The 15,033-nt window shown below is 42.1% G+C and overlaps 1 long non-coding RNA gene across 1 annotated transcript; it reads left to right on the forward strand.

The window, feature by feature from the left end:
* Positions 1-1,423: 1,423 nt before the first annotated feature.
* Positions 1,424-14,735, forward strand: LOC310828707. Its single transcript, XR_014557076.1, has 3 exons — positions 1,424-1,544; positions 9,336-12,270; positions 12,500-14,735. It is a non-coding gene; the product is annotated as an uncharacterized lncRNA (long non-coding RNA).
* Positions 14,736-15,033: the final 298 nt, after the last annotated feature.

Below are 15,033 nucleotides of genomic sequence, written 5' to 3' on the forward strand. Positions count from 1 at the left end.
TGATTTTTCCACCTGGAAGCCAATTTTCTTATCCAAATTATATGCCTCCATTATCTGATAATGAAGCCAATCTCGCACTTTGTTTTTTAGTTTCTCATAACTCTGCAATTTCAGTCTATCTCCTTCTTGTTCCAAGATTTCCCAATATTTCGGCCATTTGGCCCTCCATATTGAGCTTTTTCTGAGCTTTTGCTTCCATTGGTGACATCCACCTTGGGGTCCCTTCTGGGAACTACTTCCAGCCCTCTGTAGTTATGAGGGCCAACAAGAGTCTCAGGCTTGGTCTAGCAGGGCTGACTTGAAGCACGGTCTGTGCAGGCTGGGAGCTGTTTCCTTAGGCATACCTCAAATCTCATTCTTTGCCAGGAGATTAGTCTGGTACTTGTTTGAGTACCTTTTAAAAATGTTAAGGGAGAGCCGTGGTGTGAGTATATTTCTATAATATCTATTTTTAAACTTATTCATTTACATTTATTTTTGTGAATGGGGGAGGAGGACTAGGAGGAGACATGGTGGGTGGCTTCTATGCTTCTGCAATATGTTGACGACACACACAGCTCTACTCCTTTACAGCTGCAGGTGAGGCAGTGGATGTGCTGGACTGTTGTCTTGCCTCAATAATGGGCCAGGTGAGAGTCAACAAATTGAAGCTCAATCCAGATAATGAGACTAAGGGTGCCTGCTCTTGAGGAAGTTACACTCCCTCTGAAGGAGTGGGTCTGTAGCTTAGGCTTACTCCTGGATCCTTTGCTGTCACTTCAGGCTCAGGTGGCCTCAGTGGTGCAGAGTGCCTTCCATCAGCTTCAACTGGCAGCCCAGCTGCACACATATCTGCTCTGATAACATCTAGGTTATAAGTGATGTGTTATAAGTGGTGCAGCCTCTAAAGATGTTCAGAAACTTCAGCTGGTGCAGAATTCAGTGGCCAGGTTGCTCATTGAGGCAATATAGTTTGAATATATTACACCAATACTGGCCTGAGTGCACAGGCTGCCAGTTAGCTTCCGGGCCCAATTCAAAGTGCTGGTTTTGACCTATAAAGCCTTAAATGGCTCAGAACCATAATACCTCAAGGACTGCTGCTCCCTATATAAACTGGCCCAGATCTTGTGTTCATCACCTCTGCTGCTCCAGAGAAGTGGACACGGAGCAATGGATCCAAACTACAAGAAAGAAGATTCCACCTAAACATTAGGAAGAACTTCCTAACAGTAAGAGCTGTTCGACAGTGGAATTTGCTGCCAAGGAGTGTGGTGGAGTCTCCTTCTTTGGAGGTCTTTAAGCAGAGGCATGACAACCATATGTCAGGAGTGCTCTGATGGTGTTTCCTGCTTGGCAGGGGGTTGGACTCGATGGCCCTTGTGGTCTCTTCCAACTCTATGATTCTATGATCATCTGAGGCCCTTCATTGTGTGCCTCCTCTGCGAGAGGTCTGGAGGGTGGCAATGCAAGAAGAGGCCTTTTCTGTGGTGGCTCCCCTTTTGTGGAAGGCTCTATCCAGGGAGGCTCACCTGGCACCTTCATTACATATCTTCAGGCACCAGGTAAAAATGTTTCTATGTAACCAGGTCTTTGGCTGATTGACATTCAATGCCTTTAAAATGTGTTTATGATACATAGGTTGTTGGTTTGTTTTTGTTTTTTTAATGTCTTTTGTGTTTTCATTTTGTATTTTTACGTTGTGAAGTGCCCTGTGATCTTTGGATGAAGGGCAGCATACTAAATACAGACAGACAGACAGACAGACAGACAGCCAAACCCTGCAGTTCCAATAATATGAAAGTATCAAAAGTTGCAACACAGAGTCTGTCTGTATTTGGGAAGTTTTCAAATCTTAGATTGGGAGCTAGTACTGTACTATTAAGCTAGTTTATATTTGTTGTGCAGATCTCCTCTATGAAAGAAAATAGCAGTTTTGCTGACACAACTTTAAGAAACAGCGGCTGACAAAAGGAAATATTAAGATCTTGTTTACCCTAGAATCTGGTTCCAGTCTGTTGATTCCAACTGTCTGTGTTTTTCTGTGAATTTCTGAGAGCAGTAGTGGACTAATGATGTGCCACAATTGTGTAAAAAGAAAACCCCCTCAAATATGATTTATATTTTCAATTTAATCAGTTGCATGCAGTGAACAGACTTTGCTATTTTAAAATGTGTGTCTAATACTATTTAAATGAAAATTTGCAAAACTTGGCTAATTCCATGGCACTTTTTGAAAGGGAGGTAATTTAATATCACCCTCCTGATCCTATACTCTAATGTGTCACCATTGTCTCTTATAGATATGGAATTACTATACCAAAATACTTATTTGCATGCACAACAGAAGGACATGTCAGCGCTGGGTTTAATTTTCTTTCGAAGACTCTTTGAACTCATCCTCAGAGTTCTACTTTCATTTATTCATTTAGACTTTTCTTACTCCAGACAGTCTCAAATGTTTTTTAAATGCACAGATATATCCATGATCCCATCATTCCTCCTAGGTTCAATACAACAATCTAATTCCAGAATAAGTACAATAAGAAATAGGTAGTTTCCAGAATGAATCCTAAAACTTGAACTGTTACACCCCCAGTTCTATGTCCAACAAACCAATTATCTTGCACAAGCCTCTTCTCATTCAGATAATTAGGCCAGTAGTTTCAGCATCTATATATGTGTCTAATTTGTATTCTATTTTTTGCTCGAATGAGCTAAAGGTGATATACATGGAATTATTCTAGTTTAAACTCACAACAAGTAAGTTTAGCAAATAAATGTTTGGTGAGAAGTGGCAGCAGGACAAAAGAAGAAGAAGAAGGCACATATACCACAGGTAATGATGGCTTTAGCCCACGGCCAGCCTGATCCAACAGGCAGTGTAAAGATAGATGCATTGGTCAAGAGACCCCATAGCATCTTTCCTGGTTGTGGGGTAGGAAAGGTATGCCACAGTTCCTAAATTTCCGATGGCTTCCCTGCATTTGGCAATGAGAGCATTCAGTAAAGATGTCCAATGAGTTGCCAATTATTTAAGGTTCTACCAATGAACTATTAACATTATTTTGCTTTACAAAGGATACAGCCAGCATTAATTAATAATTATTAATAATTTTAATTTTTGAGCTTAGCATTTTTCATCATTATTTATTTACCACCCTTTGTTTTATTTGGTTTGCAGGGCAATGTGCCATTATTTTGTCACAATGTAGTTACAACAATAAAACAACAGATAAAATGCATAACACCACATCAGAACACTAACAATTTGAAATAAATCTGCACAGATTGCAGTGCAGGCACCAGGCAAGTCTCTTTTGGGAGGGAACCATTGCTGGAAAAGCCCTCCATCTTGCAACTCAGTAGCATATCTATGATAATGGAGGGACAAGGAGAAAGTCTCAACAGATTTTATAATGCAGACAGGTTGTTGTGCTCCTTCAATATTTGGGTCCAAGCCAATTAAATTCTTGTAAAAGTGATGTAATATGCACACATCTGGGCAGAGCTGTCAACAATCTGGCAGCCAAACTTCTGGCAGGCCCATGTAGAACTCACTCAGTACAGTGGTACCTCGTGTTAAGAACTTAATTCATTCTGGAGGTCTGTTCTTAACCTGAAACTGTTCTTAACCTGAAGTATCACTTTAGCTAATGGGGCCTCATCCTGAAGCAAAGTTCTTAACCTGAGGTACTATTTCTAGGTTAGCGGAGTCTCTAAGCTGAAGCATCTGTAACCCGAGGTACCATTGTACTCCAGCTTGTACTCACTCAGTACTCCAGAGCACAGATCACCATGGCAAATAATAATAATAATAATAATAATAATAATAATAATAATAATAATTTTTTATTTATACCCCGCCCTCCCCAGCCAAGGCCGGGCTCAGAGCAGCTTACAAGCAATAATAAAAACAATTTTTACAACTTAACAACAAAAATAAAATACAACATTAAAATAATGGAACATTAAAATATTAAAATGTAGCCTCATCGCAGGAGAAGAAGGAAAGGAAAAAAGAAAGAGAGGGAGGGAGGGAATCAAATTGGCTCCAAGCCAAAGGCCAGGCGGAACAACTCTGTCTTACACGCCCTTCAGAAAGAGATCAGATCCTGCAGGGCCCTGGTCTCATGAGGCAGAGCGTTCCACCAGGCTGGAGCCAGAGTTGAAAAGGCCCTGGCTCTGATTGAAGCCAATCTAACTTCCTTAGGACCCGGGACCACTAGGCTGTTGTTATTTATGGACCTTGAGGCTCTCCGTGGGGCAGACCAGGAGAGGCGGTCCCGTAGGTACGAGGGTCCCAGGCCGTGAAGGGCTTTTAAGGTCAAAAGCAGCACCTTGAACCTGACCCTGTACTCCACCGGGAGCCAGTGCAGCTTGAAAAGCACTGGGTGAATATGCTCCCATGGCAGAGACCCCGTGAGGAGCCTCGCTGCAGCATTCTGTACCCGCTGGAGTTTCTGGGACAGCTTCAAGGGCAGCCCCGCGTAGAGCGAATTACAGTAGTCAAGCCTGGAGATGACCGTCGCATGGATCACTGTGGCCAGGTCGGGGCAGGAAAGGTAAGGGACCAACTGCAACTGCAAATAAAACCAAGTTAAGCTGAGTCAGCTAATTAGTCTATGTAGTTCAGTTCTGCTCATTCTGATAAAATATCATTCTTCAAGTTCTCAAGCAAAGAAGGTCTTACCCAGTACTGTTACCTGAAAACATTCCCTTTTAACCAGAGAGGAGAAGTGAGACTTTCTGCACAAAGACAAATTTAGAATGTCATCTCAAAAGCAAGGATTGCATTTCTCAGACATTTGTTTGAGTGTGAAGAAATTTGATTAATTTAATTTCAGATTAAATCAATGCAACTATAAGTGCTGTAAGTGCATAGATATATGTTGTTTTAGAAAACTTTATTCAATGAAAGTTACTGTAAATGTGTGTAAATCCCATCAATTGCAAACGACTGGAGTATTCTTACCGTTCTTTGATAGATTTTCAGTTTGATTATTGGTGGGACATGGCACAGTTGGTTGATGACAAAGGAACACAACAGGGGACCTGGGCAGGTGTGAGTGACCGAGATCGGAAGAACCGTAACCTTGCCCAAACACCACATAATAGTCCTAGGGGTCAGTCTTTAGAGCAAAGGTTGGCTAAACCTCCCTTTCTTCAATTAATTGTAAAACTGTTATAGTCTTCCCTCTTCTCCCACCACCCGGACTTCTGCGACTCCCAGGAGCAGCAACAAAGGTGGCGGTGGAGGCCCAAATCAGCAACTGTCTCATCCCTCCACTTCCCCCAACATGAAGCCATTTCTGGTAAGCATACATCAAAAAGACGTCAAGTCAGTTTATTGTGTTTTAGCAGACAGCCACTATACATATGAAAATGATGACAGCAGCAGCAGCAGCAACAACAGCAACAGCAACAACAACAACAACAACAACCAACAACAACAGAGATTTACATTTCCCATACCCCTTTTAAGTTTAATACAATGGATTTGTAGAGCCTTAGCAAGAAAATCAGATATTCTGAAGGATGTACATTGGACAGCCAAAAAAAAAAAAAAAAAAGAGTCTTTCTAGGGATGACCTTCCAATTGGTAAATATAGTTATTTCTAAGATCATTATAAAAAGGGTATTCCAGGAGTGCATGAGTTTTATCTTCTATGGACACAGAGTTGCAACCACAAACTTTCTCCTTCTCAGGAATTCCTTTGTTCCAGCCCATTCAGTCTGCTAGTGGAAGGACATTTCATCTTGCCTGTGTGAAGGCTACCCTCATCTTAACGTTTGGTAGGTGTACCAGATATCTTGAAAGAGATAAATTCAATGGAATAAAGGAAGCATACAAATTACTGGATTGACAAGTCTTGATTTCAGCAGCTCGTGATTGCATCTTAAAGTCCCTAAGCTTTTGAAGTATTCATTCTTCAGCTCTCTCAAAACCTTGCATCAAAAGAAAAGAGGTAGAGAATCCCAAACTCGTGGCAGGTGACTGTATTTCATGCCTCCATGAGTTTGGGTCCATCTCTTCCAAAATTGTCAGGAGAAAATCTGATACCTGCTTAAAAATAGTTTTTAACCAGAAAAGCATGGCTAGTCTAAGAGTTTCAGCTTTCATGGGCATTACACCCCATTCTGACAGTTCCCAGGATTCTCTGGGGAAAACCATGCCTGACTGAACTGGTATAATACTGGTTTCAATATATAGTGTGTATGAGGCCTTAGTGTTGGGTTGAGCTTACAAGGGAGCTGAGGAGTAGTTTGTTCTCCCCCCCCAAAAAAAAGTTGTTCCAGAGCTCTGCATCCTTAATTGTTGGCCATGCTTCCTGATCTGAAAAAGCCCAAAGGGAGAAGTGACCCCTGGATTTTAATTGAAGCACGGAAGCCAGAAAGTGTTTAAGGACAAAAATTCCCTTTACCTTTTAAAATCATCTTTCGAAGTAAAAAGACCTCCACTTAAAATAAGTATGGTGATGAACTGTTATCAGGAACATGGTAGGCAGCCCCCATGAATTCCTGAGCTTACAAGAATGCCTAGCCAAGGAGATCATGTTATTTGTCAAATGAATGAAAGAGCATTTACACAACCCCCAAACCACCTTGAAATAATGGTAAATGCAACAAAAAACCTGGCACCTGAGAATTTCACTGGAATTTTCTCTCACCTTGATGATAATTTTCTAGTGTAATTTATTTTATTGTTAATTGAGGGACAATGGTTAAAGAAAGAAAGCAGAATAATTATTTTGTGCAGCACTAATATCAGAAGCCTGTTGTTTTCTGTTTCATTTGGGGGAATGGCTGATCTTAGAAGATTGTATTCAGAGGTGATTTAAAGAGATTAATTCGCTTGCTCTCTGTGAAATGGTTGTCTGGTTTGCAGCAGAAGACTGGGGGTTAAAAGGCATGGTTTGTGTTTTGGGGCTTATACACCTTGTACTTAGTTTCTTGGGCAAGATTTGCCATCTGGGAAATAGGAGCTTAGTTTGCAGCAGGGTGTACAGGTTGCAGCAGGAGTGGCTTTGTGGTTCAGACCCCACCTCTGTCTTGTACTCAGCTTCTCCAGCAAGTTTTCCCTTTGTGAAATGAATTATTGTGAATAGATTTCAGATGGGGCAGAGAGCCAGAGGGCCCAGGACCCATTAGGTGTACTGGAATCAGAAAATCCTTTTGGCACTCTTGAAACCTACAGTTCAGGGATACTTTGAACTTGTGTTTCTTTAAGAGCAGTGCCTAATTATGCATGACAATATTCTTTTGCAATGGAGGAGATTTTTGAAAGCAATGTATGGTACAGCATGGGGTGTATGTGAAAGATTCAAAATAGAAAAGGTATTTTAGACCAAAGAGGCCTAAAGTCATTATTTGGATCTTGGCCTCTAAACTGAGCAAAACCCAGAGGACACTACAAACGAGAAAGGACCCACACCAATCTAAAATATATTTGGTTTTGGAGGGTAAAAAATGTGAATGCCGCTTCCAAAATTTTTATAGGTTCTCTTATCACTAATTTTAGATGGTCCCATCAATCATGTGGAGCTGTGACAAATCACAAGCACAGAGTGGGTCTACCTCCCAACCAGATTTGTCATTTTAAATAATTAGCTTCGCTTCCCTCTGCAATCCCCACTAGTAAAATGGAGCATCTCTACTAATGAAGCATACGCTGTGCTATATTTTTTGCGGCATGCCCACTGCACTATTTCAAGCTTCCTCAGTGTCAGTATATTGGCCAAATAAATCTTCCAGATAGGTAATAATACAGCACAGACTATAATAGCCTCTTGCTTCCTTGTCATATCATTTACCTATATTGCTTATCAGCAGCTGCATATTTGCTGAAAGGATATCTTACTGTATAGGCAGGTCTTCTTTCACCTCTATCATTCCTAAATGTAAGGCCTTTATTTTTGAAGGTATTATACAGTGGGAAAGCATTACTTGAAATATGTTTGCAAAATGCTAGTATGATTATGGGAAAAAAGAGATATGCCCCGATTCAAATTAAAGTCACATAAAACATATTCAGGTTATTCAGTTTCACAAAAGGATAGGCTGCTGAAATTTATTTCATTGTTGTACAGTGCTGGAAAGGTCATCTGGTTGACGCCCTACTCCTAAGCAGCACCGCCAGCTCCCTACATAGATCAGCCTGTGCAATCCACAGTTTACAAGTGGCACAGGTAAAGTCAAGGAAGTGCAATGAGACCATCATGATGAATTGCTGTTCTTTTGGGTTCAAGGATCACAAGTCATCAAGGACAATGTGTTTTCCCTTTAGATGCACACCACACAGTCTCTTTCACAGAGGTTTACATTTAAAAGTTATGAGTACCCTCTCCCCACATCAAGAAAAATATATCTCATGGTAACACAAAAAGGAGATGAGAATTCAGAGCTGCAGGAAAACAACATATTTATGAAGGTTTTCACTCTCTTTAACTACTCAACATAGATTGCACACCCTCCAACATTTCTCCAATGAAAATAGGGACGTCCTACTCCATAATAATAATTTTACTATTTATACTCTGCCCATCTGACTGGGTTGCCCCAGCCGCTCTGGGAGGTTTCCAATATATATAAAAACATAATAAAACATTAAACATTAAAAAACCTTCCTATACAGGACTGCCTTTAGATGGCTCAAGGGTAGGATAACTCCATATTCAGCAATGTTTCTCTGATGAAAATAGGGACATCCTAAGGAAAAGCAGGACATTCTGGGATCAAATCAGAAATTGGGACAGCTTCTGTAAATTCAGGACTGACTGTCCCTGGAAAATAGGGACACTTGGAAGGTCTGAGATTGAAATATCTGCATGTTGGATAAAACTAAAACCTGATGAAAGTTTTGTTTCCTACAGCTATGGATTTATTTTATTTTTTGCCAAGAGTTTTGTTCAGAGATGTAGTATTCTCATTTTCCTACTCATATTGAAATACTGCCCCTCAATGAGGCCAAACTTAGATTCACAAAATGTTTAGGGGGTATGCATACCCCTTTCGCGCCCCCCCCCGAAAACTTTACCTTGTAGTCTGACACCATTATTCTGTGTGGTTCCTGCTCTTGCCATCTGTATCTAATTATATGAAATAGGGTTGTCAAAGTGCACATTTTGATATTAATGTTTGATATTATTTGACATTAATGGATATATTACTTTGGAGCCTATGGTGGAAAGACAGAGGAGCTGGATTGAGGGCAGTCATTTCCAGCAACAGCCGCTGCACCATAAATTGCTGAACTCCCCCCCCCCCCGCTACAACACAGGAAAGGATTTCATACACCCCTCCAGTAAGTTTTGCACCAACTTATACTTTCTCATCATCACCATTACATGTCCCAGTGCCTCAAGCAATCAGGATGGGGGAAGATGCCATCAGACTCCCAGCCCACCTGCGGAACAGTTGTGGAGGGCTCTTCATACATTCAAGCTGTAATCCTTTGACCCTACTTGACCCATCTTCCTCTTTGCTGCTCCTCTGTGGATAGTCTTACTGCTCAAGTTGCATATTTAGTGGTATACTAAATGACTGAGCCAATAGAGTGATCCTGGGCAAACAAGTATCCATTTTCAAGGGGAAATCAACTTAGGAGTGTTGGTCATGTGCAGATTAGTTGCGCTGCAGAAGGCGTGCTGGGGAGACCACACATTCAAGAAACACAAAAGTAACTTTTGCTAGGTTTTAATAACAAAAACAAAAACTCCTTTTACACTAAATCACAATATATCAATAAGTATGACCCATTCAGCAGGGTATTGAGAGAGCTACATGCTGCTCTTTATATGCCACACCCAACAGCTTAATTGCCACAACTTAATAGCACCTGCTATACTGCTTCACAGCTGTAAAACTAAGTCACGTTATTTGCTCTGGCCTTTAAAGAAATACACATCTTGTGGAACAATAATGAATCTTCAAATTTAAAGAGACAATTCAACAAAGTTTTTGCAGGATGAAAAGCACCAACCAAGAAGGAAGCCACGCCAAAGTCAGAGGAGAGAGGCAACAAAGGACCACTTATAAGGAAGTCCATGTCTAGCTTCTGAAAAAGGCATTTGAAGATATTGTGTAGCCCAGATATGAGACCAGAGAGGCAAGGTGCATCGGAGTCGAGGAAGATCGCGTGCACACCTGATTTCAGAACAGAAGAGCTAGAAGAAAGAGGACTGGTTCCAAAATAATGATCAGGAACTGTGCTATAGCTCCTTATAGCCACTGTGACAGAAGAAGAAGTCCAAGAAGCAGCCTGGGCAGCAGCCCAAGAAACAGTCCAGGGAGCAGCCCAAGTATCCACATGCAGCTACTAGCCGCACAACTTCCATTATCCCGAAAGCTAAGGAGGAGGATTCTGGCAGCCACCTCTCAGCAACACTTAACCAGGAGAGCACCTCTATACTTCACAGTACCAGAACTCCCAGGAGTTGAATCCAGTTCATTACCAGCAAGCTGGAACTGGGTTTTGTGAGACGTCCCAGGTAAGCAACTGCCCAGTTCCATATTATGGTGGGGAGATGATGAGGCAGCCTCCACCACTGGCTGGTAACTTCTGCATTGCATCAAGCAGTAATACTCCCTGGTGTGCAGTGGGGAACAGTCATGCAATGGGGAATTATCCAGCTGCAAATCCTGTACAGATGTTGAACAATGATGGAAGTGGTTCAGGCTCTCAGTTCTTCTCTTTAGGTCTAGTTTCAGAACAAAGGAGGCAGGCTGCCAGTGGAGATTATCAAACTGCAAACCCCATACAAATGTTGCCTGAGGATTACCAGAGTTGACAGCAAAGCAATGTCTTTCCTTCTCCCAGTGCCTTCCAGGGTTACCCATACATTTAAGATTTGTTTTCTAGTTTTAAAATGTATTATATTTTAAAGTTTTTCAACAAAGTTTGTTGTTTTAGTGGATTTGTCTGGAATCATCATGTGGCTTTCCGTTTACTGAAGCATGTGCTTCCCTTTGTCCAAGCAAACTAAAAACACTTGGATGTTGAAATCAAAAATAAAAGCAAAACAATTAATTGGCCATTTGTTCATCGCAGCCACATTGACATTGCCCAAACACTGGAGAGACTTACACTGTGTGCCATTGGACTACAGCTGTGATATTTAGCCCTCATGGAAATAGTGACTCAAAATGTTATTTCTTTATGGTATTAAAAAAATCAAATAAATTTGTTTTGACTTGGCACTCACATATTTTTTATGTTAGCAATAAGGGCCACAGTAAAAATCCACTATCCTATTATGATAGAATTTGGAATGCATGTCACCATATTGTTTTTTTATTTACACACACATACACAAAACTTTATTGCAGTCCATAGACCCAAAATATGCAGTACATTTTTTAAAATTTACATTGTTGCTGTTGCTTTAATTCCATTTTTGTATTATTCCCTTGTATTCATGGATGCATATTTGTACTTACCTTCACACTAATTTGAAGCCACTTTGTGTCCTCCTGGGAGGCTGGAGGGACATTGCTGGAACAACTCTTGGGTTGGGGCAACTGGCTAAAAACGGATCGTCTTGGTGATTTCTTTCCGTTATTCTTCCCCTTTTGTTAATGCTTTCTTTATTGTTCCCCTTTTGAGTTGTCCTCTTCCCCCTCCCTCCCTTCTCCTTCCCTTCTTTCTAGCAGGGCTTTGCCCCACAGGGGCTCCAGCCCTAGGGTGCTCGTGGTTGCAGAGCTTGCCGCTGCCCCTTGATCTCTGCCCATTTGGCTGGTGTCCCTGTAGTTTGGCTGCAGCTCCAGCTTTGGGTTTGGTTTTTTTAGCTAACGTGACTTTGGGCAATTTGCAATTGTTGCTCTCTGGGCACTTTTGTTCGGCGCTTTGAGTAGTTTGGCTACATTGAGAGATCCCTCTCTATTTCAATACTGATTTCTGTGTCCCCCTTTTGAGTAAAGGCTGGTTGAGTATTGTCTAAGGGCAGGAAACCCCTTTCTTTCATTCTGGCCGCCATTTTGGGTTCCTTTGCAAAGAGAGGTTCGTCCCTGCCTAGTTTTGGCAGGAGCGCCAACTTGTTTTGGCTGGAGCTCCATCTTAGTTGGTGTGGGTCCCATGAACGTTGATTTAGTACCCCCCCCCCCCCCGGGTAAGGAAGGAATCGAGATGCCTATTAAAAGGAATCCCAGTCCTGCTCTCCCTTCTTAGAGGGTGATTAGAGGTCTATCTCAGTCACTGCATTCAGCTCCGGCTCCTGTGGTCCCTTAGCTTACACTAGATCGCTTGACTGCAATTATGGCTAATATTGGTTCAGACCCTGCTGCCATGACTAGGTTTAATACAAAACAAAAAAATTCCTTCCAGTAGCACCTTAAAGACCAACTAAGTTAGTTCTTGGTATGAGCTTTCCTGTGCATGCACACTTCTTCAGATGCGAAACGAAAGCTCATGCACACGAAAGTTCATACCAAGAACTAACTTAGTTGGTCTTTAAGGTGCTACTGGAAGGAATTTTTTTGTTTTGACTATGGCAGACCAACACGGCTACCTATCTGTAACTAGGTTTAATACAGAACTTGAGATGCTGGCCCAGCAATTTGGGAGGCAGCCTGATTCTCAGCCTGGCCCCTCCATGTCTTCTACTGTTTTTGAGGCTCATGGTCCTTCAGGTGTGAGTGAAGGGAGCGAGGTTTAAGACCCTTCTGGGCCTGCTGGACAGTACGTTTGCACCTCATTCTTTCTGCTTTTGTGCAGCTACTACTGCTGCACACTGGGGTCTGTCCGTTGAAAGGATCAAGGATCTGGGCTGCTGGAAATCTGATGCATACAGGGGTTATGTTCAGATGCGGCACTGAGGTGCAGTTATTAATGTTGTTTTCTTCATTCCTAGGTCCGCCTGCCCTGCACGTCTGGATAGTCAGGCACAGCATTGTCCACTGGGCTGGCAGGTGGGGGGAGTCTTGATTTGTATGCAGACTCGGGCTCCCTGACTGCGTGTGTGTCTCCTGGGTGTCCAGACGAGGAATGCGTTGGGAGAAGCCTCTCCTGATGGTGTGGGCGAAGGTGTCTGCAGAAGGCACGCCTGCGGCGATGGTGATGCAGCTGGGTAAGAACAATTTGCCAGAAGCTCCCAGCTTGAGCCTGCGGTCCCGCATGCAGGAGGACTTGGAAGAGTTGAAGGAAGCTCTTTCTGGACTCAAAACCTTTTGGTTGCAGCTGTTGCAGCGATGTGTGTACAGCTGCCACCGAGAGGGCCAGGAGGCACATGCAGAGCCAGTGGCCAAGAAGGTTCTGGCCTTGGGTGGGACAGTGATCCGTCACCTGGGCATTACCTTCCATGATGCGTCACTTTACAGGCTTGATGGGGTTCATCTGTCTGTGATTGGGTATGATTTGTGGCTGACCGCTGTGTTAGCGGGGTTAAGGGATTGGTTACAGGTGTGAGTGGTTGGTGGTGAGCGCGGTGCTCGTGTGGCGGATGGGCGCTGATTCAGGTAGTAGGCATGGGAGAGCGGTCTTGCCATCCCTATGTGAAGGGTATTCCGTTAAAGGAATCAGCGCTGCCTGCAAGAGTGCAGGGAGCTAGTCGAACCAGAGCCTATGCAATCACTCACCTTCTGTAATCAATAAAGTTGTGGCCTAAATTCTGCCAAAAACAAAAACTAAAATTTGAGTCAAGTGTGAATTTATTTAGGGGGGAGGTCTCTGGGTCTGAACACACAATTATTGTTATTTTGGTTATTATTGGTTTCTATTTGTTTGTTGCTTGTATAGGATATTTTGTTTTTTTAATGTTTGATGTTTTGTTGTGTTTTTATTTATGTTGTAAGCCGCCCAGAGTGGCTGGGGAAACCCAGCAAGATGGGCGGGATATACATTTTAAAAATTATTATTATTATATATAAAAAATATTACCTGAAGGTCCTAAGCATTTGGCCACTTTGCTGTTATTTCACATGCTACTGATTCCCCTGCCCCCTTCCCTTTTATTTTGATTTGCTTGTCACTGATTCTTTCTGCATTCATTATAACATGGGTCATGAATCCTGGCAATGCGGTTTGCTTACTGATCAGACCTTCTGCCCAGAAGACAATGCAATAAATCACTGGGAAAGATGGTGTATGTTAAACATCTGTATTAGAATAGAAAGAGCTCTGTTCTCTTAGAGTTGTATGTGGGCTTGTTTTCTGTTTTTGTTTTTCAAAGGAGCAGTTGATACAGGTTTAGGAATTATAAAACAGAGGTCAAGCTGTTTGATCAAAATAAAAAGAGAGCTGGTAAATGGTTCATCTAAATTGGCTCATAGACCCATGTTTACAATGTCAAGGGGCATGTGACAGAAAATGGAGAGCAAGTTCAGTAATAGGGCTAGTTTGAAGTACTGTCTGTCAAATAGAATGTGAAAGATATGCGTGAAGAATGTTAAAAGTGGCCAGAAGTTAATTTAGTGTTAGGTTTTATGTTTGCAGACAAAATTTGTTTCTACTTAATGGAACTGGAAATGACCTTTCTTCTTTACTTAGCTCTGACTTACTGCTATGTGCAGCAAATGTGTGGGTTTGAATTTGGTTTACTTTAGAATATTCAAGATGGTCAGTGGATTGCGATGTCAGGTTTCATATGATACCAGTACAATTCAATAGAAACAAAACCAAACCTTGGTGAACTAAAAGTATTTGTTTCAATCAAAAGCAAAAATTGCCAACTTGGAGCAAAGTTTTTTTAAAAGCAACTTAACATGAATGAGCAATGCTGCTCCCATTTCTACAACTGACCTTGTGATGTGAATGCTTGCAAGCGCTTTGCTGGTGGCTGTCCCACTTCTGAAGCTCAACTCAAGGTGCTAGCACTTACCTGTAAGGCCCTGAATGGTCCAAGACTCAGGTCGTTCAAGGAAAGTCTGCTCTTCTAACTAACCTACATGCATGCTTAGGTTAGCAGTCAATGCCCTTCTCTAGATGTTTCTAGAAGTGGGCTGGGTGGCAACCAGAGGAAAGGCTTTTTTTGGCTGCTGCCTTTCTTTTGTGGATTTTCCTGCCCAGGAAGACTGACTGTCGCCTCCTTTGTCACCATTTAGGTATCATATTAAGACTTT

This window comes from Podarcis gaigeae (assembly GCF_964106915.1).
Source record: "Podarcis gaigeae genome assembly, chromosome: 12".
Taxonomy (NCBI): Eukaryota; Metazoa; Chordata; class Lepidosauria; order Squamata; family Lacertidae; genus Podarcis; species Podarcis gaigeae.